This window comes from Vulpes vulpes, chromosome 15, assembly GCF_048418805.1.
Source record: "Vulpes vulpes isolate BD-2025 chromosome 15, VulVul3, whole genome shotgun sequence".
NCBI classification, from domain to species: Eukaryota; Metazoa; Chordata; class Mammalia; order Carnivora; family Canidae; genus Vulpes; species Vulpes vulpes.
In genome coordinates, this window is record NC_132794.1 from 48,417,775 (window position 1) to 48,442,326 (window position 24,552).

The 24,552-nt window shown below is 40.8% G+C and overlaps 1 protein-coding gene across 19 annotated transcripts in view; it reads left to right on the forward strand.

Annotated features, from left to right (window-relative positions):
• The first annotated feature begins 630 nt into the window (after positions 1–630).
• MGA (MAX dimerization protein MGA) overlaps positions 631–24,552 on the forward strand; it is a 177,067-nt gene continuing 153,145 nt past the window's right edge. For 9 of the 19 annotated variants that reach the window (XR_011997352.1, XR_011997353.1, XM_072738327.1 and 6 more), the window contains exon 1: positions 631–802. The gene's annotated coding sequence lies outside the window, so the exon portion shown is untranslated. Of the gene's footprint in view, positions 803–989; positions 1,094–1,247; positions 1,500–24,552 lie in introns of those variants that run through there. The other 10 variants (XR_011997351.1, XM_072738326.1, XM_072738330.1 and 7 more) reach the window with 2 other exon arrangements.

Here is a 24,552-nt window from a genome sequence, read left to right on the forward strand (position 1 = left end):
TGGAGTTCAAAGCAAAAAGAGATATGAATTATTCTAATTGGAGGCTTCAGGGGAGCAAAATATGAGGGGTTGGCCTGGAGGTCGATCTATGAATACTACAAAATTAACTCATTCTGATCTAAGACCACCTTTTCTCAGCGTTAGCAGATAGGTGTTTTTTTCTTGGTTCTAATATACCATACCTAGGGCAAGTTGAACCAGAAAATGTAATAGAGCCACATCTTGGTACCCTTTAAAATGCCTCCTACTTCTTCCACCCCCCCCCCTTTCCCCAACAATAGCCGTAAGGTTACCATAAAAAGTCTGGTCTTCTAAGAGAAACGCCAAGTATTATTTCCACTTCCTAGTGGGGTTTGTAGTTAAGCCGTATTTAAATTAGTATTCTTTTCCACTAACCATGAAAGGCTAATAGTTTCATTGTAGGCAAATGCTCTCGCTATTTTTCTGCAATATTCACAAAGGCACTCAGCAGGCTCTAAATGCACGCTCCACGAAGAAAGGTTAAGCGGTTTCCCCAAGACCACACGGAGTAACAAGTGGGGGAAGGGGCACTCAAAGTGCCAGTTACACCCAGTCACACTCCCCTAATTATTCAAACCGCCTCATTCCCAGCCCAAGAACCGGGCTTTCAAGGGGACATGAAAGGAACACCCCGGAGGTGAGAGCCAGGAAACCGGGAGAGGTGCTTTTCCCGGCATGCTCTGCAGCCCACTGAGGGGCGCCAGACGTATCCCGGCGTGCATCGGGGAGCGCCCAAGGGCGATGGTTCCCGGCTCCTGGAGAGGCACGCGAAGTTAAACCGGTAGGTGTGAGCTTCCTTAGTTTTGAGACCCGGCTTTCTCGTTTCCCCTTTAGGAATGTAACCCTAAAGAGGCAAAAAAGGAGGTCCTCTAACCACCCTCCCTTTCCGCGTGCGAACGACTTTCGGCGCCGCTTCGAGCACGGTGCCAGGTGATTAGCGGTTAGGGGCGGGCCTGAGCTGAACACGTGACCAAACCTGGCAGCCAATGACTAGCCGGGTGGTCCGGCAGCGCGAGGATTCCGGGACGGTGAGCCGAGCGGTGCGTGGGCCCGTTCCGGTCGGCCTTGGCAGGTACGCGCAGGCGCCTTGGTTGCCATGCGCCCCGTTAGTCCCCACGCGCCCCGTGGCTTGTACTTGGCGCGAGGTGTTAAGAGTATGTTTGGGTGTTTTTTTGGGGGGGAAGGGGGAAATGGGGGGGCAGCGGCGTCACGTGGACGCCACAGCCAATCGCAGGCTGAGGCGCACCCACAGCTTTCCCCGGCGCCCCGGGGTGCGACGTGTTCAGTGAGGTTCGGCTCAGCCCTCACGGCCTGAGCGCTCTTTCGAAGCGCGTGTGCGGCCTGTAAAATCTGGCCACGGGTTTTCGTGGCGTCCTGCCCTGCCGTGAGCACGGACGACAAGTTCTCGGCAAAATGGCTGCTGGAAAGAGTCGCCTGGCAGGGGGAGCGCTGGGGCCGCGTGAAGGTCACATGACGAGGTTGGCAGCGCGTGCTGCTGGCGCGGGGAAGGGGGAGGATGGTAGGCAGAGGCGTGGCCAGTCACGTGCCGTCTACTGCGCCGACCTGTGGTTTTCTCTAGTGTCCTTGCTGCGGCGTGATCCCTCTGCTTTTGCTCCTCCCACCTCGAAGCGTGGCAGTCGTCGGCGAGAGGCTGTATGATGTGGTGTAATGAGCTGTGGTCTGGGAATTAGAGGACCTGGGGTCTAGGCCTTTGGCTACTTTTGTAATGAGCAAGCCCTGTTGCCGCTCCTGGCCTCCATTTTCTCATTTGTGTTAGTTCTGTGGAAGATTTTTTTAAGGCTTCTTTATGGCAGGTGACCTCTACCTAATCCCAACGTCATGCAGATAACAAAAGAATAAAGAATGAAGTGAGACCATTCCGTTTCTCCACAAGAAAAAAAAAAAAAAAAAAAACCACACTGTATCTCCCCATCATTAGCGATGTGGGAAACCTGGAGGTAATTTCTTAAAATCTGGGCATGTCTGTCCATATTTATCGATTGCGTTTATACTCTGCCTTCTCCCTCTGTCATTTGAAAAGTATTCTGTCTTTTAGAGGGCTAGGCTCTATGTGTTTCCTGGGAAAAAAAATCAAGAAATTAGTACAGTCTATTAACTGTGGAGCTAGGAGAACAAGTAATTAGAAGAGACTTGCTGATGCTCGGTAAGGCTGTGACTACAGGTTCGTAGAAGTTGTCTTCTCCACTGGGGGGGCCAGTATTTGTAAAATTTTTGAGGTTTCCTTGCCACCAATCTTTGATGTTTTTCATAGGTTTCTGTTCCCAGCTCCAACACTTCATTTTGTCAAGGGTTAGGACTTTAGTGAAATGAGCAGGCATTAATTATGTATTTTTCCTATCGCTGCTTACGTTTTGTGCTTCCCTTTGATTTATCTTATAGAGCCTTTGAATTTTGTGGGTGCACATTTTTTGAGTAAGCATTATAACAAGTTACCACTTCTGAACAATTATGATAGTTAAAATCTTTCTAGGTTAATATTTTACATGTCTTAATTCATTTAGTTTTGTTAAGCCTCTGAGGTAAGTACTATTACTTTTCTTTCATTACCAACAAAGAAAATAGAGACAGGTTAAGTAACTTGCATTAGCTTGTGGGGCTGATCATTTCACAGAATTCCAACCATAACGCATTTTGAAAATTTGACAGAATGATCCCATAGTTCATTTGGAAGAATGAATCTGTAATGTAAGAAAACTTTTGAAAGAGTAGAGTGTGTGTGTGTGGGAACTTGTATTAGTGAGTATACAAGTGAAACTATGATAAAATAATGAGTAGTAACTTTGGAATAGACAGCAGTGGTACAGAACAGTAAATTTAGAAGTATATAAAGCTATTTAGCATTATAAAGGTGGAATTTCACATTATTGGAGAGAGAATTTCAAAATTGTGTTGGAACAACTGGCTAACCATTTGAAAAATAATAATAAAATGGAGTCCTACCTGAAAATGTAAGTAAAATAAAATCTAAGTAAATAGTTAAATATAAATGTGAAGTCAGTGTGTGCCTGGCTGGATCATTTGGTAGGGCATACAACTCTTGATTCGAACCCCACGTTGGGTGTAGAGGTTACTCAAAATAAAATCTTTATTTTTTATTTATTTTATTTAAAAAAGATTTTATTTATTCATGAGAGAGAGAGAGAGAGAGGCAGAGACACAGGCAGAGGGAGAAGCAGGCTCCATGCAGGGAGCCCTATGTGGGACTTGATCCTGCGACTCCAGGATCACGCCCTGGGCGGAAGGCGGGTGCCAAAACGCTGGGCCACCCAGGGATCCCCAAGAATAAAATCTGTAAAAAAAAAAAAATGTGAAGTCAGAAAATAGCTACTTTAAAAAATTGGGTAAATATATTTCCTGTCTTGAAATGGGATGAGCTTTTCTAAGCATGATTATATTTTTATTTTTTTTTTAATTTTTATTTATTTATGACAGTCACAGAGAGAGAGAGAGGCAGAGACACAGGCAGAGGGAGAAGCAGGCTCCATGCACCGGGAGCCTGACGTGGGATTCGATCCCGGGTCTCCAGGATCGCACCCTGGGCCAAAGGCAGGCGCTAAACCGCTGCGCCACCCAGGGATCCCCTCTAAGCATGATTATAAAGGCAGAATCCATAAAGGCAGATGTTGTTTGAAAAATTGCATAAAATAACCTTGTAGTTGGCAAAAACATCATTAAAAGAGATTTATTTGCCAAGTATTTAACATATTTGTTGAGTGTTTACTATGTGCCAGTTTTTCAGGTGTAGGGTATCCAGTGATGAGCAATGCCATGCAGGTTGTGGAGGAAAAAAATTTGCACCATGTGTTGGATTTATAAGTTTAATGACTTTAATATCTAGTAGATGGGCAAAAGATATAGATAGGTAGATCACATACATAAAGAAATAGAAATAACCAATAAAGCACTTACAAGTAACAAAGTAACACAAAACAACTTTTTCCCCCCAGTTGGGCAGATTTTCATATACATAATCAGTGTTAATATTGTATTGTCACAGGAGTGAGGAAATTGGCACACTCATACACTGTTGTTAGTATATAGTACATGTGGACATCTATTTTGAAGGATATTTTGGCTGTACCTATTGAAAGCATTCCAACCTGTATGCTGGACTCTGCAGCTTTTCTTCTTGGTTAAGGCACTAATTTGTAAGTTCCTAAAGATATTTAAGAGTTGTTTTTGTAGTATTTTTTATAATAGCTAAGACTTGAGGGGTACCTGGGGGTTCAGTCCTGTAAGTGTATGCCTTCAGCTCAGGTCACGATCCCAGGGTCTTGAGGTCAAGCCCCACACTGAGCTCCCTGCTCAGCACGGAGTCTGCCTCTCCTCCTTCTGCCTCTCCCTCAGCTCATGCTAAGTAAATAAATAAAATCTTAAAAATAATAGCTAAAACTTGGAAACATTTACATGTTAAGTAATAGAGGGTTGGTTAAATAAATATGGTACTTTTTTTTTTTTTTTTTTTTTTTACTTATTTATGATAGTCACAGAGAGAGAGAGAGAGAGGCAGAGACACAGGCGGAGGAAGAAGCAGGCTCCATGCACCGGGAGCCTGATGGGGGATTCAATCCGGGGTCTCCAGGATCGCCCCTGGGCCAAAGGCAGGCGCCAAACCGCTGCGCCACCCAGGGATCCCTAAATATGGTACTTTTATAGAGGAAGGGTAATACCTTGTAGCTAGTAGACATAGATTTCTAATTACTTGGAAAGCATGTTTTGTCAAGCAAAATGTGTAGGAAGATTGCATTTTTGTAGGAGTGTACCTATATGTGTCTAAAAGTCTAAAATTTACATAAAAGTTTAAAATGGTATACATCAGATGTAAACTAATGGTGATTTTATTTGAGTGGTAGAATTTTTTTTTTTTAAGATTTTATTTATTTATTCATGAGAGGTACACAGAGAGGCAGAAACATAGGCAGAAGGAGAAGCAGGCTCCATGCAGGGAGCCCAATGTGGGACTCGATCCCAGGTCTGTCTGCAGGATCACGCCCTGGGCTGAAGGCAGATTCTTTTTTTTTTTTTTTTTAAATTTTTATTTATTTATGACAGTCACAGAGAGAGAGAGAGGCAGAGACACAGGCAGAGGGAGAAGCAGGCTCCATGCACCGGGAGCCCGACGTGGGATTCGATCCCGGGTCTCCAGGATCGCGCCCTGGGCCAAAGGCAGGCGCTAAACCGCTGCGCCACCCAGGGATCCCTGAAGGCAGATTTTTTAACCGCCGAGCCACCCAGGTGTCCCAAGGTTTTGGATGAATTTAATTAAAAAACAAACATTTAAAAAATATTTTATTTATTTATTTGACAGAGTAAGAGTAGCGTCAGGCAGAGGGAGAAGCAAGGAGTCTGATGTGGGGCTCAAGGACGTTGGGGTCATGACTTGAACTGAAGGCAGATTCTTAACCGATTGAGCCACCAGGTGCCCCATAAACATTTTTTTTTAGAACAGTTTTAGGTTTAGAGAAAAACTGCAAAGATAATATAGAGTTTCCATACACCCAACACCTAGTTTTCTGTGTAAATATCTTATGTTAGTATGATATATGTACTGTAAAGAATGAACTAATAAATACTAATACCTCTTTTTTTTTTTAAGATTTTATTTATTTATTCATGAGAGACAGAGAGGCAGAGACATAGGCAGGGGGAGAAGGAGGCTCCTCGCAGGGAGCCCGATGTGAGACTTAATCCCAGGACTCCAGGGTCACGCCCTGGGCCAAAGGCAGATGCTCAACCACTGAGCCACCCAGGCGTCCCCTAATACATAATTTTTAACTAAAGTCCATAGTGTAATCAGGTTTCTTTAGTTTTTATGTAATGTCCTTTTCCTGTTCAAGTATTTCATCCAGGATAGCAATACTTTTTTGTCTTGTTTTAAATGTACTAATGCTTTATTTTTTAAAAGTTTTTAAACTTTTGCCCTGGGCCGAAGGCAGGCACTAAACCATTGGGCCACCCAGGGATTCCGCCCCCCCCCCCCCCCCCCGCCAAAAAAAATGTAAACTTTTTAAGATTTATTTACTTATTTATTTATTTATTCATTCATTCATTCATTCATTCATTCATTCATTCATTCATTCATTCATTCATTCATAGACACACAGAGAGAGGCAGAGACACAGGCAGAGAGAGAGGAAGAAGTAGGCTCCATGCAGGGAGCCCGATGTGGGACTCCATCCCGGGTCTCCAGGATCACACCCCAGGCTGCAGGCGGCACCAAACTGCTGGGCCACTGGGGCTGCCCTTTAAAACATTTTTAAATTAAAAAAAAAAAAAAAAGGGAGTTTATTTATTTATTTATTCATGAGAAACAGAGAAAGAGGCAAAGACGCAGGCAGAGGGAGAAGCAGGCTCTCGGCAGGAGCCTGATGTGGGACTCTATCCTGGGACTCTTTGATCACACTGAGTTAAAGGCAGATGCTCAACTGCTGAGCTACCTACCCAGGCATCCCAATTTTTGAAAAGTTTTTGTTTTATTTATTTTTAATATATTTTTTAAAGATTTTATTTATTCATTCATGAGAGACACACAGAAAGAGAGAAAGAGAGACAGGCAGAGGACGAAGCAGGTTCCATGCAGGGAGCCTGACGTGGGACTTGATCCCAGGTCTCCAGGATCACGCCTTGGGCTGAAGGTGGCGCTAAACCACTGAGCCACCCGGGCTGCCCAGTTTTTGTTTTAATTACAGTTAGTTGGGGTACCTGGCTGGCTAATATGATTCTTGATCTTGGGTTGTGAGTTTGAGCCCCACACCGGAAGTAGAGATTACTTAAAACCTTAGGGGTACTTGGGTGGCTTGGTTTGTTAAGGGGCTGGTTTCAGCTTGGGTCATGATCTCAGGGTCCTGGGATAGAGCCTGAAATCAAGGCCTACGTTGGGCTCCCTGCTTGGTGGGGAGTCTGCTTCTCCCTTTCTTTCCCCCACCCCAGGCTCTCTCTCTCAAAAAAATAAGTAAAATCTTAAATATTAGTTTCAAGTGTATAATATAATGATTTAATACTTCGATACATTACCCGGAGCTCATTACAACAAATGCACTTTTTTTTTTTTTTTAAACAAGTGGATTCCTTAATCCCCATAATCTATTCCCATCCCCCTACCTACCTCCCATATCCCTCAGGTTTTTCTTTATAGTTGAGTTTGTTTCTTGGTTTGTCCCCCCTTTTTCTTGCCCCTTTGCTCATTAAAAAAAGTATTACTATTTTTTAAAGATTTTATTTATTGGGATCCCTGGGTGGCGCAGCGGTTTGGAGCCTGCCTTTGGCCCAGGGCGCGGTCTTGGAGACCCGGAATCGAATCCCACGTTGGGCTCCCGGTGCATGGAGCCTGCTTCTCCCTCTGCCTCTCTCTCTCTCTCTCTCTCTGTGTGACTATCATAAATAAAATAAAAAAAAAAAAAAGATTTTATTTATTTATTCATGAGAGAGAGAGAGAGGCAGAGAGACAGGCAGAGGGAGAAGCAGGCTCCATGCAGGGAGTCCAGTGTGGGGCTCGATCCCGGGACTCCAGGATCATGCCCTGGGCCGAAGGCAGGCGCTAAACCATTGGGCCACCCAGGGATCCCCCCCCCCCCCCCCCCCCGCCAATAAAACAAAAATTTACGTAAGTACTCTCTATATCCAGTGTGGGGCTCGAACTCACAACTCTGGGATCAAGAGTCACATGTCCCACAGACTGAGCCAGCCAGGTGCTCCTCATTTGTGGTTTCTTAAATTCCACATATGAGTGAAATCATATGGTATTTGTCTTTCTCTGGCTTATTCCACTTAGTATTCTACTCTCTAGCTCTATCCATGTTGTTGCAAATGGCAGGATTTCATTCTTTTTTTTATGACAAATATTCTGTTGTGTATACCACATGTTCTTTATCCACTCATCAATTGATGAACTCTTGGGCTGTTTCCATGATTTGGCTATTGTAGATAATGCTGCTATACTAATGCTCTATTAATGGATAAAATTCCAGGGAAGAAGGTATGAGGGGGGAAAAGGAAGTTAGGTCAGGAAAAAATAAAAACAAACAAGGGATGTATTATCAGGATGGCTGTAGCTTCATTGCAAACAAAGCTGGTTGCTTGATCTTCCAAGGTATCGCCAGAGAGTTCATATGAAGCTTTGCCTTTCAGAACTGTTACATAGCCACAATACTTTTGATAATTATGTCCCCTTGGGATCTTCTTGGTTATAATAGTTTCTCAGACTCTTTTTTTTTTTTAGCATATGAAAATTTATTACTGTCGAATTTTCACCATCAAAACTTACTGTCTTGGGCTTTCCTTCTTGCCCTTATTTAAGGCCAAAAGGGAGATATTGGCTACTTTAACAACCTTGAAGTGAACTCCAGGAATGTCATTCCGACAGTGTGATTTTTTTTTTTAAGATTTATTTTATTTATTCATGAGAGAGAGAGAGGGGCAAAGGCACAGGCAGAGGGAGAAACAGGCTCCATGCAGGGAGCCTGATGTGGGACTCGATCCAGGTCTCCAGGATCACACCTTGGGCTGCAGGCGGCGCTAAACCACTGCGCCACCAGAGCTGCCCTGACAGTGTGATCTTTACAACTAAATTCAACAACGAGAATCTCATCATTTTCCTCCAGACAACCATCATTGAGTACAAAGATTAATTTTTTTTTTAATTTTTTTTTTTTTGCCATTCTTGATCAGCTGGACTCTGACACACTTCCTGATGGCATAATTTAGCTGTTTGGCTTCAACTGCTACTTTTTCCAGCAAAATTCCCTTGCATGGGAAACGCTTCCAAAAAGGTTGGCCTTTAGGACTTTGCCGAAATGAGCTTTCTTTTCTTTTCTTTTCTTTTCTTTTCTTTTCTTTTCTTTTCTTTTCTTTCTTTTCTTTTCTTTTCTTTTCTTTTTTCTTTCTTTTTTTTTATTTTATTTATGTTATAGACAGATCATGATTTTATTTATCATGAATAAATAAAATCTTAAAAAATTAATAAGCTCTATTGAATGCCAGGTATCATATCAGGTCTAGGGATTGAACAGTGAATAAGACAAAGTCCCTGCTCTCATGGAATTTATACTCTGGTAAACATACAATAAACTAATAATATGATTTCTGGTATTATCACAGTGCTGTGAAGAAAACAATATAAAAGGATAGTGAGTCATAGTGGTGGGTTTGATGGCTCTTTTAGGATTTTATTTATTCATGAGAAAAACAGAAAGAGGCAGAGACACAGGCAGACGGAGAAGCAGACTCCATGCAGGGAGCCCAGTGTGGGACCTGATCTCAGTACTCCAGGATCACGCCCTGAGTCAAAGGCAGACGTGCTCAACTGTTAAGCCACCCAGGCGTTCCATGGTGATTGTTTTAGGTAGATTGTCAGGTAAGGCTTCTCTGAGGTAGCCCTTGAGCATAAAGAGATATGAATGATAAAGGGTATGCTATGCCAATGTGGAGTATTTCAAGTGGTGAGAGAGAGTACTAATGCAAAGACTCTGGGGTGAGAATCCGTTTGCAATTTTCAAGGACGTGTAAAAAAGATAACATGCTATATAGTTTGGAGATTGCTGGGGTGATAATTGGAAGTGGTAGTGGTGGGATACAATGTTAGGAAATGATACTGGGTAGTTTGTAATCTCAGATGGTATAGAGTCTGGTAGACGAGAAGTGCTTTGGATTTTATTCTAAGTGTGATGGGATTCATTGGACAGTTTTTTATATTTATTTATTTATTTTATTTTATTTAAAAAAATTTTTAAAGATTATTTATTTATTCAGAGAGAGAGAGAGAGAGGGGCAGAGACACAGGCAGAGGGAGAAGTAGGCATCATACAGGGAGCCTGACGTGGGACTCAATCCAGGGTCTCCAGGATCATGCCCTGGGCTGCAGGCGGCGCTAAACTGCTGCGCCACCGGGGCTGCCCTGGACAGTTTTTTTTTTTTTTTTTTAATTTTTAATTTTTATTTTTATTTATTTATGATAGCCATACAGAGAGAGAGAGAGAGAGAGGCAGAGACACAGGCAGAGGGAGAAGCAGGCTCCATGCACCGGGAGCCTGATGTGGGATTCGATCCCGGGTCTCCAGGATCGCGCCCTGGGCCAAAGGCAGGCGCCAAACCTCTGCGCCACCCAGGGATCCCCTGGACAGTTTTTTAAATGAAGAAAAATGATAGTCAATTTTATGTTTTATTTTTTAGTTTAAATTTTTTTAAAAAAGATTTTATTTATTCATGAGAGACAGAGAGAAACAGAGACATAGGCAGGGAGAGAAGCAGGCTCCCTTCGGGAAACCTGATGTGGGACTCAATCCCAGGATCCCAGGTTCAGGACCTGAGCCAAAGGCAGATGCTCAACCACTGAGCCACCCAGGTACCCCAAATTTTTGTTTTTACAAGATAACTTTGTTTTTAAAAAGATAACTCTTGTAGAGACAAGAGGGACTGTAGGAAACCACTTAGAAGTCAGTGGAATGGTAAGCAGAAGTATCCTTCTGGGAGTATCTGGGAGGCAGTGATAGAGGCAATGAGAAGGGATCCAATTCAGGGTATATTTTGAAGGTAGAACCAATAGAGTTTGCTGGTAGTTAGAGGTGAGAGAAAGAGGGAATCACAGATGTAACAAGGTTTTTAGCTAGAGAAACTGGTACCACATACAGAAATAGAAACTGGAAGGAACTAGTTTGGGACTTATTTATTTACTTTTTTAAAAAATTTTTTATTTATTTATGATAGTCACAGAGAGAGAGAAAGAGAGAGGCAGAGACACAGGCAGAGGGAGAAGCAGGCTCCATGCACTGGGAGCCCGATGTGGGACTCGATCCCTGGTCTCCAGGATCGCGCCCTGGGCCAAAGGCAGGCGCCAAACCGCTGCGCCACCCAGGGATCCCCTAGTTTGGAATTTAAAATGAAGAGTTTATTTTTTAACTTACGTTAAAGATTTATTTATTTATTTTTAGAGAGTGGAGGAGCGGCAGAGGGAGAGAATCTCAAGCCAGCTCTCCACTTAGTGTATGATGAGGGGCGTGGGCCTCCATCTCAATGACCCTAAGATCATGACCTGAACTGAAATCAAGAGTCAGATGCTTAACTTTAACGCTGAGCCAACCGGGCACCCCTAAAATGAAGAGTTTTATTGGATAATGTTGAGTTTAAGATACAGGTAGATATCTAGGAATAACCATTGAGTAAGCAGTTGACTGTGTAAGTCTGGAGTTCAGAGTCAGGGCTGTGAATATACATCTGGGATATCATCAACACATAGTGTTTTAAAAACACAAGTCTGGTAAGATCAGGCAGGAAGTAAAGAGGGTCAGTGACTGAGCCCTGAGACTCAGGTGAAGGCATGGACAGATTATACTTAGATATCTTTTGTATCTGCATCAGTGCAGTATTTACAGAGCTATGTGTATATGTTGTAATATTAAATCATGCCTTTGTGATAATTTTAATATGACCTAGGCTCTTTCTGAACTGATTCTTCAGGTTTTTGTCACTGCCTGCCTCAAGATTTCTGCTGTGTCCATTACCTGGGGACATAAATTCCAACTTTCATAGCTTTCATACCAGACCCATCATTGTCTTAACTCTACCCTACCTTTTTCCTCTGTCATGCCCAACATGCGCTGCTTGTGTATAACTCTGCATTTGCCAGGAATACTTTCTCCCCCTCTCCTTGTTCTTTGCCTCAAACTCCTACTCAAGTCTTCAGTGTCCAGCTTAGATTTGGTATGTAATTTCCCCAAATTTCCACAGATAGGAGTTGGCTCCTCACTGCATGGTACTTCCTCAGCTCTGTTGGTAGTACTTTAATTTATAGCAGAATACAAAATCAGTTGATATTTTGACTGTTTTTCTTATGCATTTGTTTCTCTAGTACTAAGCATGTATAGATGTTCAATCATAATGCTTTGAAAAAGTTTAGAAGTTTTATTTTGGCAGAGTAGTTAATTATTACAACTAGATCTTATAATATACGGTCATATGGATTGTTCGCCGAGATTTTTAGGATTTTTTTTTAATAGTGAATTTTTCTTTTCAGTGATTTTCATTGTGATAGAATTTAGCTAGTACAAAGTTTAATGAAATGATGTCAGTTAGGGGTCTTAGTTCAAAGACATTTTAGGAATGTTTTAATCTCTAGGGCTGCATACTCATTTCTTTGGAGGCAAGCTATTATAAGATTCTTCCTTCACTTGCCTACTTTTCCACCCACCTTCTCAGTAGTCAGGAATTCTATTTTAACATTAGATGTGTACTTTGAGCTCTTTGCTGGAGAAGAAACCTAATGTAATAAATCCAGTAGAATCAGCAGTATTCGCCCCAGGAATGTTCTTTGAACTGTTGGGTAGAGGGAGGCTTAATGATGTGAATTGTAGGTGTGAGGGTTTCAGTCTGTGAGCTCAAAGTAGGGTTTATTATTTTGTCATTCAATCGTAAGCATGTATTGAGTACCTACCATATATGGGCACTGTATGAGATGCTGTGGGGGGACATACAAAGGAATAAAAGCATGGTTCTTTGCACACGAATCTCAGACAATTTAGTGGAAGAACTGAAACAGAACTTAAAAAAAATTTAATCTTAACAGGTAGTGTATCATTAAGTGCAAAGTACTGTGTGGTATAAATCAAGGACTTTGCATTTCTTTAAACACATAATTCTATTCTCAGGGTTATATGAAGTCTTATCTTGCATCAATTTTCAACATTTTAAAAAAGATTTTATTTATTGGGATCCCTGGGTGGCTCAGCGGTTTGGTGCCTGCCTTTGGCCCAGGGCATGATCCTGGAGACCGGGGATTGAGTCGCACATAGGGCTCCCTGGGTGGAGCCTGCTTCTCCCTCTGCCTGTGTCTCTGCCTCTCTCTGTTTCTCATGAATAAATAAATAAAATATTTATTTTTTTTAAAGGTTTTATTTATTCATGAGAGACAGAGAGAGGCAGAGACACAGGCAGAGGGAGAAGCAGGCTCCATGCAGGGAGCCCAACGTGGGACTTGATCCTAGGTCTCCAGGCTCACACCCTGGGCTGAAGGTGTCGCTAAACTGCTGAGCCACCCTGGCTGCCCAATTTTCAACATTTTGACTTGATTTTCAAGCTCTTTGTTTTCTCCTATCTTTTAACATTTTTAGTTTCGTTAAGATATGATTTGGCTATTTGATAGATGTGATGAAAGCCGTATGTAGGAAGTGAGTGCCCTGCCAGTACTTGGGTTCAAACATTTTATTCTTCCATGTTTATGAAGCAAATATGTAATTTGAAAAGGTAGTATGTCATTTATCCTTTGCAAGTGTGACAGAGGGATACTTTCATAGTTTTGCTATGTCTGGGTTTTCCTAGACATTTCTACTTAAGGGTAGGGGAGAAGAGTTACAGAACATACAAAACAAATGTGTGCATTTGAATGAGTTTAAAAATACTGAATTTTGTATTTGGTTTATAAAAGCAGCTTTATAATTCAGATTTGAGGATTTGAAAAATATGGATAAGCACAAAGAAGAAGATAAAAGTTTTTTTTTAAGGTTTTATTTTATTTTTAAAGATTTTGTTTATTTATTTAAGAGATAGCAAGAGAGAGAACAAGCAGGGGGCAAAGGGGCCAGGAGAGGGAGAAGCAGGCTCCCCACTGGACAGGGGGCCTGATGTGGGACTTGATCTCAGGACTCTGGGATCACGACCTGAGCCGAAGGCAGGTACTTAACTATCTGTACCACCCAGGATCCCCTTAAGATTTATTTTATTTTATTTTATTTTATTTTATTTTATTTTATTTTATTTTATTTTATTATTTTTTATTTTTATTTTTATTTTTATTTTTATTTTTATTTTTATTTTTATTTTTTATGATTTTTATTTATTCATGAGAGAGGCAGAGAGAGGCAGAGATACAGGCAGAGGGGAAAACAGGCTCCATGCAGGAAGCCCGATGCAGGACTCAATCCTGGGTCTCCAGGATCATGCCCTAGGCTGAAGGTGGCGCTAAACTGCCGAGCTACCTGGGCTGCCCCCTTAAGATTTTATTTTTAAATAATCTCTAGGCCCAACATGGGGTTCAACTTACAACCCTGAGATTAAAAGTTGCATATTCCACTCTCTGAGCCAGCCAGACGCCCCCAGAGATAAAAAGTTTTAATACGCTATCCCTGTTAACCTTATTGATATGCTTCTAGGCTATTTTTAAGTTTAAATTTTTGTTTTAGGGATCCCTGGGTGGCGCAGCGGTTTAGCGCCTGCCTTTGGCCCAGGGCGCGATCCTGGAGACCCGGGATCGAATCCCACGTCGGGCTGCCAGTGCATGGAGCCTGCTTCTCCCTCTGCCTGTGTCTCTGCCTCTCTCTCTCTCTCTCTGTCTCTCTCTCTGTGACTATCATAAAAAAAAAAAAAAAAAAAATGAAAAAAAAATAAATTTTTGTTTTATTTTTTTAAGCCCCCCCCCTTTTTTAGTGCAAAGTGTTTTTTTGTTGTTGTTGTTTTGTTTTTTTAGTAAATGAATAGCTCAGATACCTTTAAAAGCAAGTGGATAATTGTCTTTGCATAAGGTTTATCTGATCAAGTTACTTTTCTACACAGTTCTACAGTGGCTTCTCATAGTAAATGGAATCAAGTTGAGACAAGTTCAGATTCTTTAGCTTAGGACTTAAAGCCCACTACCTTATGATTTATCTCATTTGCCATGTGTCTTCCTCATATATACCATTGATTTATGCATACTAAATGTACTACTTTCAGGCCTCTAGATGGGGATTGGCAGACTTTTTCTGTAAAGGGCAAGAAAGTAAATATTTTAAGTTTTGTGGGCTTTATTATGTCTGTCATAACTATTCAGCTCTGTTGTAGCGTGAAAGCAACAATAGACATTATGTAAACAAACGATTATGGCTGTGTTCTAGGGAAACTATGGACACTGAAGTTGGAATTTCATATAATTCTTGTATGTCATAAGATTTAATTTTAATATTTTAAAAAGTTTTATTCATGAGAGAGAGAGAGAGAGAGAGAGAGGCAGAGACACAGGCAGAGGGAGAAGCAGGCTCCATGCTGGGAGCCTGATGTGGGACTCGATCCTGGGACTCCAGGATCACGCCCTGGGCTGAGCCACCTAGGGATCCCCCATTTTATTTTAATTAAAAAATTTTGTGGGCAGCCCAGGTGGCTCAGTGGTTTAGTGCTGCCTTCAGCCCAGGGCCTGGTCCTGGAGACCTGGGATCGAGTCCCGTGTCGGGCTCCCTGTATGGAGCCTGCTTCTCCCTCTGCCTGTGTCTCTGCCTCTCTCTCTCTCTCTCTCTCTCTCTCTGTCTCTCATGAATAAATAAATAAAATCTTTAAAAAAATTTTTTGTTTCTAACACTCGGAAAAAAAAAATTAAGCGATTTTTACATCTGATGTGGGGCTTGAACTCATGACCCTGAGATCAAGGGTCATAAACTCTTCCAACCGAGCTAGCCAGATGCTGCTATTTTAACTTTTTTTCAACTTTCAATTTTAACTTTCCTTTTTCACATTAAAAATGTGAAAAAGTTTTCACTTTTCACAAAAACCTATGGCAAAACATGGTTTATGGGGCTGCAGTGTGCTGACCCCTGTTCTAGACTGCCATACTTGACTGTGCCTCTGTTTTATTCAATATCCCCCACCTCCCATTCCCTTCCCCAGTATGACTGTCTTGCTCAAAACTACCTTAGATGTCATAGTCTCAGGGAAGTCAGAATTTGTTTTTGATCTTTTTTCTGGTGATGGAAATATTCTGTTCAAACCTCTATCAATGTGCTTATTTTGCGATATTTTTTAAAAAATATTTTATTTATTTGAGAGAGAGGGAGACCATGAGTGGGGTGAGGGGCAGAAGGAGAAGCAGAGAGCCTGACATGGGGCTGGGGGTTCATTCCCTGGAGTCCAGGATCGTGACCTGAGCAGAAAGCACATCCTTAACTGGCTGAATCATCCAGGTGCCCCTAGCTGTATTTTTTAAAATTGTAGTAAAAAATATAACATATACCATTGCAACCATTTAAAAAAAATATTTCAAAAATTTATTTTAGGGAAACAATGCACAAACAGGAGGGGCAGAGGGAGAGGGAGAGAGAATCTCAGGCAGACTCCACAATCAGTGGACAGGGCTCAGTCTCCTGACTCTGAGATCATGACCTGAGCCGAAACTGAGAGTTGGACACTTAATGGGTGTGTCCCCCAGATGCCCACCATTGTAACCATTTTGAAGTGTACAGATCTTTGACACATTCATGTTGTGCAGCCAGTTAGCCACCATCCATCTCTAGTGGTTTCCTCTTTCCAAGCTGAAACTGTACTCATAAAATACTAGCTTACTGTTCTCTTCCCCCAGTCCCTGGCAACCACATTCTACTTTCTACTTTGTGTCTCTGAATTGGACTACTCTAGGTACCTCACATAAGTGGAATTTTACAAAAATACTGTCCTTTTGGAACTGGCTTATTTTGTTTAGCCTAATGTCTTCAGGGTTCATCCATATTGTAGCATGTGTTAGAATTTCTTTTTAATGCTGAACAATATTCCATTTTGTGTGTGTATATCACATTAAAAAAAAACTTGTTACCTGTTGATGAACACTTCAGTTGCTTCCACCTTTTGTTTATTGTGGATAGTGATGCTGTGAATGTGGATGTAAAGACATCTCTTTGAGTCTCTGCTTTCAATTCTTTTGAGTATATATCTAGAAGAATTGTTGGATCACATGATGATTCTATGTTTATTTATTTATATATTTTGAAAGATTCCATTTATTTATTCATGAGAGACACAGAGAGAGGCAGCGACACAGGCAGAGGGAGAAGCAGGCTTCATGCATGAAGCCCAACCACCGAGACACCCAGGCATCCCTATGTTTATTTTTTTGAGGAACTGCAGTGGTTGGACTTTTATTACTGAGTGTTTTTTTTTTAATAGGTTTTTGGGAGTAATTTTAGATTTATAGAAAAGCTGCAAAGACTATACGAAGAGTTTCTGTATATAGCTCACCCAGTTTCCCCTTAACATCTTACATTACTAGGATGCCTAGGTGGCTCAGTGGTTGAGTGTCTGCCTTCGACTCAGGTCATGGTCCTGGGGTCCTGGGATCAAGTCCTGTATTAGGCTCCTTCTACCTATGTCTATGCCTTTCTCTGTGTGTCTCTCATGAATAAATAAAATCTTAAAAAAAATCTTACATTACTTTGGTACATCTCTCAAAACTAAGAAATCAATGTTGGTACATCATTCTTAGTAAACTCCCTCCTTTCCTTTCTCCTTCCTTCCTTCCTTCCTTCCTTCCTTCCTTCCTTCCTTCCTTCCTTTTCCTTTCTTTTCCTTTCTTTTCCTTTCTTTTCCTTTCTTTCTTCTTTCCTTTCCCTTTGCTTGGATTTCATTAGTTCCATTAATGTCCTTATTCTGATCCAGAATCAAATTGAGGATACTACATTACATTTAATGCATATGTTTTTTTATTGTACTTAATGTGGAGTGTGGTATATAACAAAAGGAGAGTGTTTCTTAAATAAATTAATCATCTTTTAATTTTCCTCCATTTTTGTGGGATGTTTATTAATCTTTCTTTAGTTAACTGACTTATTTTCCCTTATATCCTCTCTTCCCTTTTCTGCCATCTGTTTCTAAGATTCATTACAGGTTTTTTTTTTTTTTTTTTTTTTTTACTTTTTTTTTTTTTTTTTGAGAAAAAGTAATCATGGCATATGTGGCAAAGACCACCAACTATGCAAATTTGCTCTCCCTTTCTTTGGGCATGATGTCAGAATCCCCCAGTCTCTATTACAGTTTAATTAGATATATGACTTATTTTCTCTGGTGGAAGTAGTCGTGACCACCTTCATGTATTCCAGTTTTGTCAGCCTCCTCTGGCTGCAACGTCTGAGACAGCCTCCAAAGCCTGTAGTCAAGATGGCAGAATTACTGTCAGCCTGAGTCCTGGGATGACTCTGCAAGAGAACTGGCTTAATTAATGATCTAAATATTCACTTTCCAGGCTGATATTTTGGGATCTGTTTGTGTAGCCTAGTCTAATAAGTATGCTGCATCCCCAGCTTTGAATAGGATTTATATGAACCTTGAGTATTGATTTAATAAGAATTAAATAATTATATTAGGAAGACTAGGGGATGGGAAGTGTGCACATCTGTAAGAGATGTGAAGAGGAAAGAGGGCTAAATTCTAATCTATGATGGGAAGTTAATACTGCCTAAAACTGGAGAAAAGAAAAAAAGTATATAATGGTGTGGAACTATATACCAAAAGATTCAGCCGTAAAAGTTGAAAATTTGTCTCTGGGAATTGGGAAGTTGTTGGAGTAAAGGATCATTATCTTTGATAATAAGCCATTGTATTTATTCACCTCTTTAGTCTCTGTTCATGGATAACTTTGATAAAAACAAAAATGAAATTAAATATAATTGGTAAAGAATAAGAACAAAAAACCCCAGATTCTGATTCTCCTTTACAAAGCTGATGATAGAGAGCTTACCACTTTTCTTTGTACTGAAATGAAATCTTCCATTCAGAAACTTCCATTCCAGGATCCTCTAGAGCATATGGAGTAGTCTATTCGTGCTTCTGTGACAACCTTCAAATGACCCTTTAAGTTATCTTCATAAAAAAGATTATCTTCGTAATCCACTCCCACATCTTAAATATTCTAGGCAGTGTTAATGAAAATTGTCTCCGATTTTGAGACTTGTCATTAAATCCTTGCAAATCCTCATGGACTGTTCAGTGGTTCATGACTGTTTTTGAATGTCAATTTGTTGGTTCTGCATAGACTTTCAAGGAATTTGAGAAAAGTTTCTCTGGGTGTAGTAGTGCACTATCACATAGTGCAAACATGCCAGAGGATTCTCTCCTTGCCAGTAGTCAACCAGGGTTCCTGAATAGAACCCCATGTCTCTTGACTCTCACCTTAATGAAAATTCTTTTTTTTTTTTTTTTTGAAAATTCTTTTTATATCTGGGGTTTTGCCTGGAGTCCTTGGATATGGCCCTTTTCTTTTCTAGGTTTTATCTATTTACTTGACAGAGAGCACATAAGCAAGCTTGATCGCAAATGGGGGGAGGGCAAGAGGGAAGGGATAGGGCATGTAGACTCCTCATTGAGTGCCTGAGCTGGACTAGGAGCTGTATCTCAGGACCCTGAGATCATGACCCAAGCTGAAACCAAGAGTCTATGCTCAACTGAGCCACTGGGCGCCGCTGGTCCATTTCTTTAGTATATAAGTATGTTATTCCTTTTTTTTTTTTTTTTTTTTTTAAAGATTTATTTATTTATTCATGAGAGAGACACACAGAGAGAGGCAGAGACGTAGGCAGAGAGAGAAGCAGGCTTCATGCAGGGAGCCTGATGCAGGACTTGATCCCGGGACTCCGAGATCACGCCCTGAGCCAAAGGCAGACGCTGAACTGCTGAGCCATCCAGGTGTCCCACCTTTCACATATTTTTGTTTTCCCTGTCCACTTTCACTGGAAGTGCTAATAAGTAGTAGAACATGCGGGGTGCCTGGCTCTCTAAGTTGGTAGAGCATGTGACTCTTGATCTTGGAGTAGTGAGTTTAAGCCTCAGGTTGGGTGTAGAGCTTACTTAAAAAAAAAAATGGTAGTAGAACATTCAAAAGATGGGCAACCAGAGAATAAAAGAAGCAAAACCTCTGGAAATCTATATATTTTATAATTATTCTCCAAATAATTTAATGATGACTGTATATTTTCTAGGTGCCTTCTTCAGAATTCCTGAAATGGTAGCTGGTAAGTATCTGGATAAAAATCAGAAAACTGATCTTTTGGCACTCCCTTCAAGTAGCATTGCAAATCTAAAATATGCATTATAGTCTTACCCCGCTTTTCCAACATTATATTCAAACTCTTTTCAGCTGCCATCAGTCCTTTATTTCCCTGGTTCTTACTGGCTTTTGTATTCATAGGCCTGAGTTTGGCAGATTTTTTTCTGTAAGGGACTAGATAGTAAATATTTTATGCTTTATGGGTTACGGAGTCTGTGCCTCAGCAACTCATCTGTGCTATTGTATTACAGCAGCCATAGATGATACATGAATGAGTGTGGCTGTGTTTCTTTTTTTAAAAATTTATTTTTATTAGTAATCTGTATACCCACTGTGGGGCTCGAGCTCACCACCCCAAGATTAAGATTTGTAAACTCTACTGACTGAGCTAGCCAGGTTGAATGTGGCTGTTTCAATTAAACTATTTACAAAAACATTAGGCTGAGTAGTTTGATGACCCCTATCATTGACCCATCACCTTTACCATCCATGAGAATAGAATAATAGAAATCTAGGTTGGAGGTCATTTTTTTTTTCCCAGAATTTTTGGAGGGCTTGCTTCTAACTTCCAATATTCCTTTTGAGAAGTCCCTTGCTGTTCTGATTTCTTGCTTCTTTGTTTCAACCAGTCTTTTTTGTCTGTCTTTGCCCCATCCCCCAACTTTTCTTGGTTCGCACCACTTTTCCTTATCAGTACAATGGGGATTATAATATCTACTTTAGGCTTATTCTGAGAATTAGATAAAGTAAAGTGCTAAAAACAATGCTTGGCATTATAGTAAGCACTTACTAAATAGTTGTTGCTATTAGTATCAATATAATCATCATCTTGTAAACTGAAATGCTTTTTTCAGTGCTGCTGGCAGTCCATATAACTACTTCCTGCAACTGTGGGGTTCCTGTGGTATGGAGTTTTGATTTATGGTCAAAGTCTGGGAATGCTTGAGGTATTACCAGAACAATTTAAGGTTAAGGAATAGGAATGGGATAGCCCTGTAGCCCTGAGCCTAAGAAAGATATTAGAGTCACATAGGAATTTGGTTCTAATTTCTATTTTCTGGGTTGGGAAGGAGAGGTCAGAGTACAGAGTACATACACATGTATCTTTCACCACCTAGATGACCTCTTATCAGGATTTTTTTTTTTTGTTTTGTTTTGTTTTTTTTTTTTCTTATCAGGATTATTATTCATGACTATTAGTCATAGTTTTCCAAGCTGTTAACTGTATTTATATTTTCAAAATGAAAGTTTTTCAGTACTGCAGGTTACTTTGCAGTTTTTTTTTTTTCCTTAAGAGAAGGAGAGAATGGTAAGCGTGGGGTGGGGGGAGGGAGAGGGAGAGAGAGAATCTTTTTTTTTTTTTTTTTTTTTTTGGGAGAGAGAGAATCTTAAGCAGGCTTCACACCCAGCATAGCCCCCAAGTAGGGCTCTATCACATGATCCTGAGATCGTGATGTGAGCTGGACACTTAACCGACAAAGCCACCTAGGTGCCCTTACTTTGCAGTTCTATTAAAGTGTTATAAATGACTTTTTATTTTAAATAGTTCCATTTCTTGGAACCAGCATTTTGTATCGCCTCTGAGAATTTAAGATAATTAGATTAATGGAGGTAGCCAGTATTGGTGCCATTTGAAATAGTAGATTTGAAAAGAACAGAGTTTTCTAGGTTGAAATATTTTTATGTTGTAGCATACTTTGTTTCCTAAAATTCTCCTTAATTTGGGGTGTGTGTTTGTTTTGAGGATACTGCATTTAGAGTGGCTTACTACTAAAGATGTGGACAGGAGCAGACCTTCAGATCTTCTGCGTTTTTTAAAAAATTTTATTTATTTATTCATAGAGACACACACACACAGAGGCAGAGAGAGACACAGGCAGAGGGAGAAGCAGGCTCCATGCAGAGAGCCTGACGTGGGACTCGATCCTGGATCTCCAGGATCACGCCCTGGGCTGCAGGCGGCACTAAACCGCTGCGCCACCAGGGCTGCCCAGATCTTCTACATTGTATGGGAAATAGGGAATTATAAAAGTTGTCTTTACTTATTTATTTATTTTTTAAAAAAGATTTTATTTATTTATTCATGAGAGACACACAGAGAGACAGGCAGAGGGAGAAGCAGGCTCCACGCAAGGAGCCCGACGTGGGACTCAATCCCAGGACTCCAGGATAATGCCCTGGGCCAAAGGCAGGCGCCAAATCTCTGAGCCACCCAGGGATCCCCCTGTCTTTACTTATTTAAACATTTTTATTTTTGATGAGCCTAAGGTTATAAGATACATTTGCCTTGCTTCGGCTGGTTATTTTACTAGTGTTTGGTCCAATAGTGTGAGAAATTCATTCTCACTGGAAAAATAACCATCTTTTAAGGGGTATCTACTTATATATTAGGCATTGTGTTAAGCACCATTATCTAATTTAATCTAAGTGGTTGGTCTCTTCTTCCTGACCTTGATTTTCTTATATTCTTAATATAGCAGCTAGAGGTGCTGTTAAATCAGAGATACTGTTAAAATGCAGTTAAAGTCAGATCATGTCATGTTGAAAACCCTCCAATGTCTTATTTCTTTTTTTTTTTTTTAAGATTTTATTTTATTCATAGAGAGAGAGAGAGAGAGAGAGAGAGGCAGAGGGAGAAGCAGGCTCCATGCAGGGGGGGCCTGATGTGGGACTTGATCCAGGGTCTCCAGGATCATGCCCTGGGCTGCAGGAGGCGCTAAACTGCTGCGCCACCGGGGCTGCCCTGTCTTCTTATTTCTAGCAAAATAAAATCTAAAATCTTTGCAGTGGCTGTAAGATTCTTTGTTGACCCGTTCCCCCCCCCCCCCCATAACTTCTCTGACCTCATCTTTTACCACTTACCCTCCACTCTGTGCCCCAGCTCTTTAGCCTCATTGTTTTTCCTTGATCATGCCCTTTCATTTCTGATTTCTTCTGTATGGTACTGCATGGCTGTTTCCTCAATTCTATGTCTTGATTCAAATTTTGATTTTTTTCTTTTCCCCCTTCTCTCTGCTTTATTTTATTTTATTTTATTTTATTTTATTTTTTAAAACATTTTTAAAAAATCTTTATTTATTTATGATAGTCACAGAGAGAGAGAGAGAGGCAGAGACATAGGCAGAGGGAGAAGCAGGCTCCATGCACCGGGAGCCCGATGTGGGATTCGATCCCGGGTCTCCAGGATCGCGCCCTGGGCCAAAGGCAGGCGCCAAACCGCTGCGCCACCCAGGGATCCCTCTCTGCTTTATTTAGTTTTCTGTCTCCTCTCTCACTAGATACCATATATTGTATATTCATTTATTTTGCTTGTTTGATGGTTCCCTTACTAAAATTTAAGTACCATGGGGCAGAGATTTTTGTCTGTTTTGTTCACTGCTATCTCCACGTTCATAGAACAATGCTGGTGTACAGAATAAGTGCTCAGGAAATGTTTGCTGAATGAGTGAATAAATTGCTGCAATACTGTGACACGGGCATTGTCACTGCCTTCAGTCTGCAGATGATGAAACTGAAGACCAGATAGGTTAAATAATTTGCATAAGGTCACATAGCTCTTAACCATCCTGTTGAATGGCTTTATTTCTATTATATCTCACCATGCCTTTGCTCAGTCATAGACATGATTTTTGTGTGATTATCATGTACTATTCAAGCTTCTATGCTTTCCCTCATGTTATTTCCTCAGAGGGAGTATTCTTTCTTGCCCCCTACTTAGGTAGAACTTTGCAGGAGAAATGTGATGTAGAGGAGTCAAGGATATAAAGTTTGGGGAGATGGAGGGATGAATACTGTGAGCTAAAGTCTTATGGTGGGAAATGCATGTATATTCAGGGAGCAGTTTGGTTAGAATGAGGTTTTATTTAGGGGTATGATAGAAGGTAAAGTTAGAGGGAGAGGATTATAGCCTTGTTACAGGGAGCTGTGAGCTTCTGACTAAGAAACTGGTGTTTTTTTTTTTTTAAAGATTTTATTTATTTATTTATTCATGAGAGACAGAGAGAGAGAGGCAGAGACACAGGTAGAGGGAGAAGCAAGCTCCATGGAGGGAGCCCGACGTGGTACTCGATCCCAGGTCTCCAGGATCAGGCCCTGGGCTGAAGGTGGCGCTACACCGCTGAGCCACCTAGGCTGCCCCAGAAACTGGTGTTTTTATCTTGTTTCCCCCCAAAGGTTTTTGAGCAGAAGAGTGATAATGTATAACACTGCTTTTATAAAAATGTTTGATTTTGCTGTGGTGATGAGAATGGGTTTGAGTGGGAAGAGGCTAAAATTAGGAAGGAAATTTAGGAGATTTAGAATGATATGGCCCTGAAGTGAGGCAATAAGGGCCGAAATTGGGAAGTTAAAGTACAAATTAAAGCACAGAGATCAGATAGTTAAAATATGGCTTATAAGATCCAAACTCCTTACTGTGGCCTGCAACATGCTAGGTGATCTCACCTTTGCCTATCTCTGCAACCTTACCTCTTGCCATTCTTCCTTTCATTTTCTAAGCTGTAGCCACACAAGCTGATTTTTGTCTTTGAATGGGCTGTTTGTGTTGACTTTAATGCCTTTTCCACTTACCTTCTCTTAGCCTAGAGTGTTCTTCTCCAAGTCTGTACTGAGCTACTCAGATACCCCCCGAGCATATTCATTCATTCATTCATTCATTCATTCATTCATTTATTTATTAGCATATTCTTTTAAATGAATCTCATATGGTAGTTGATTTTTCTCTGGGCAGCTTTTAATTTTAGTATCAG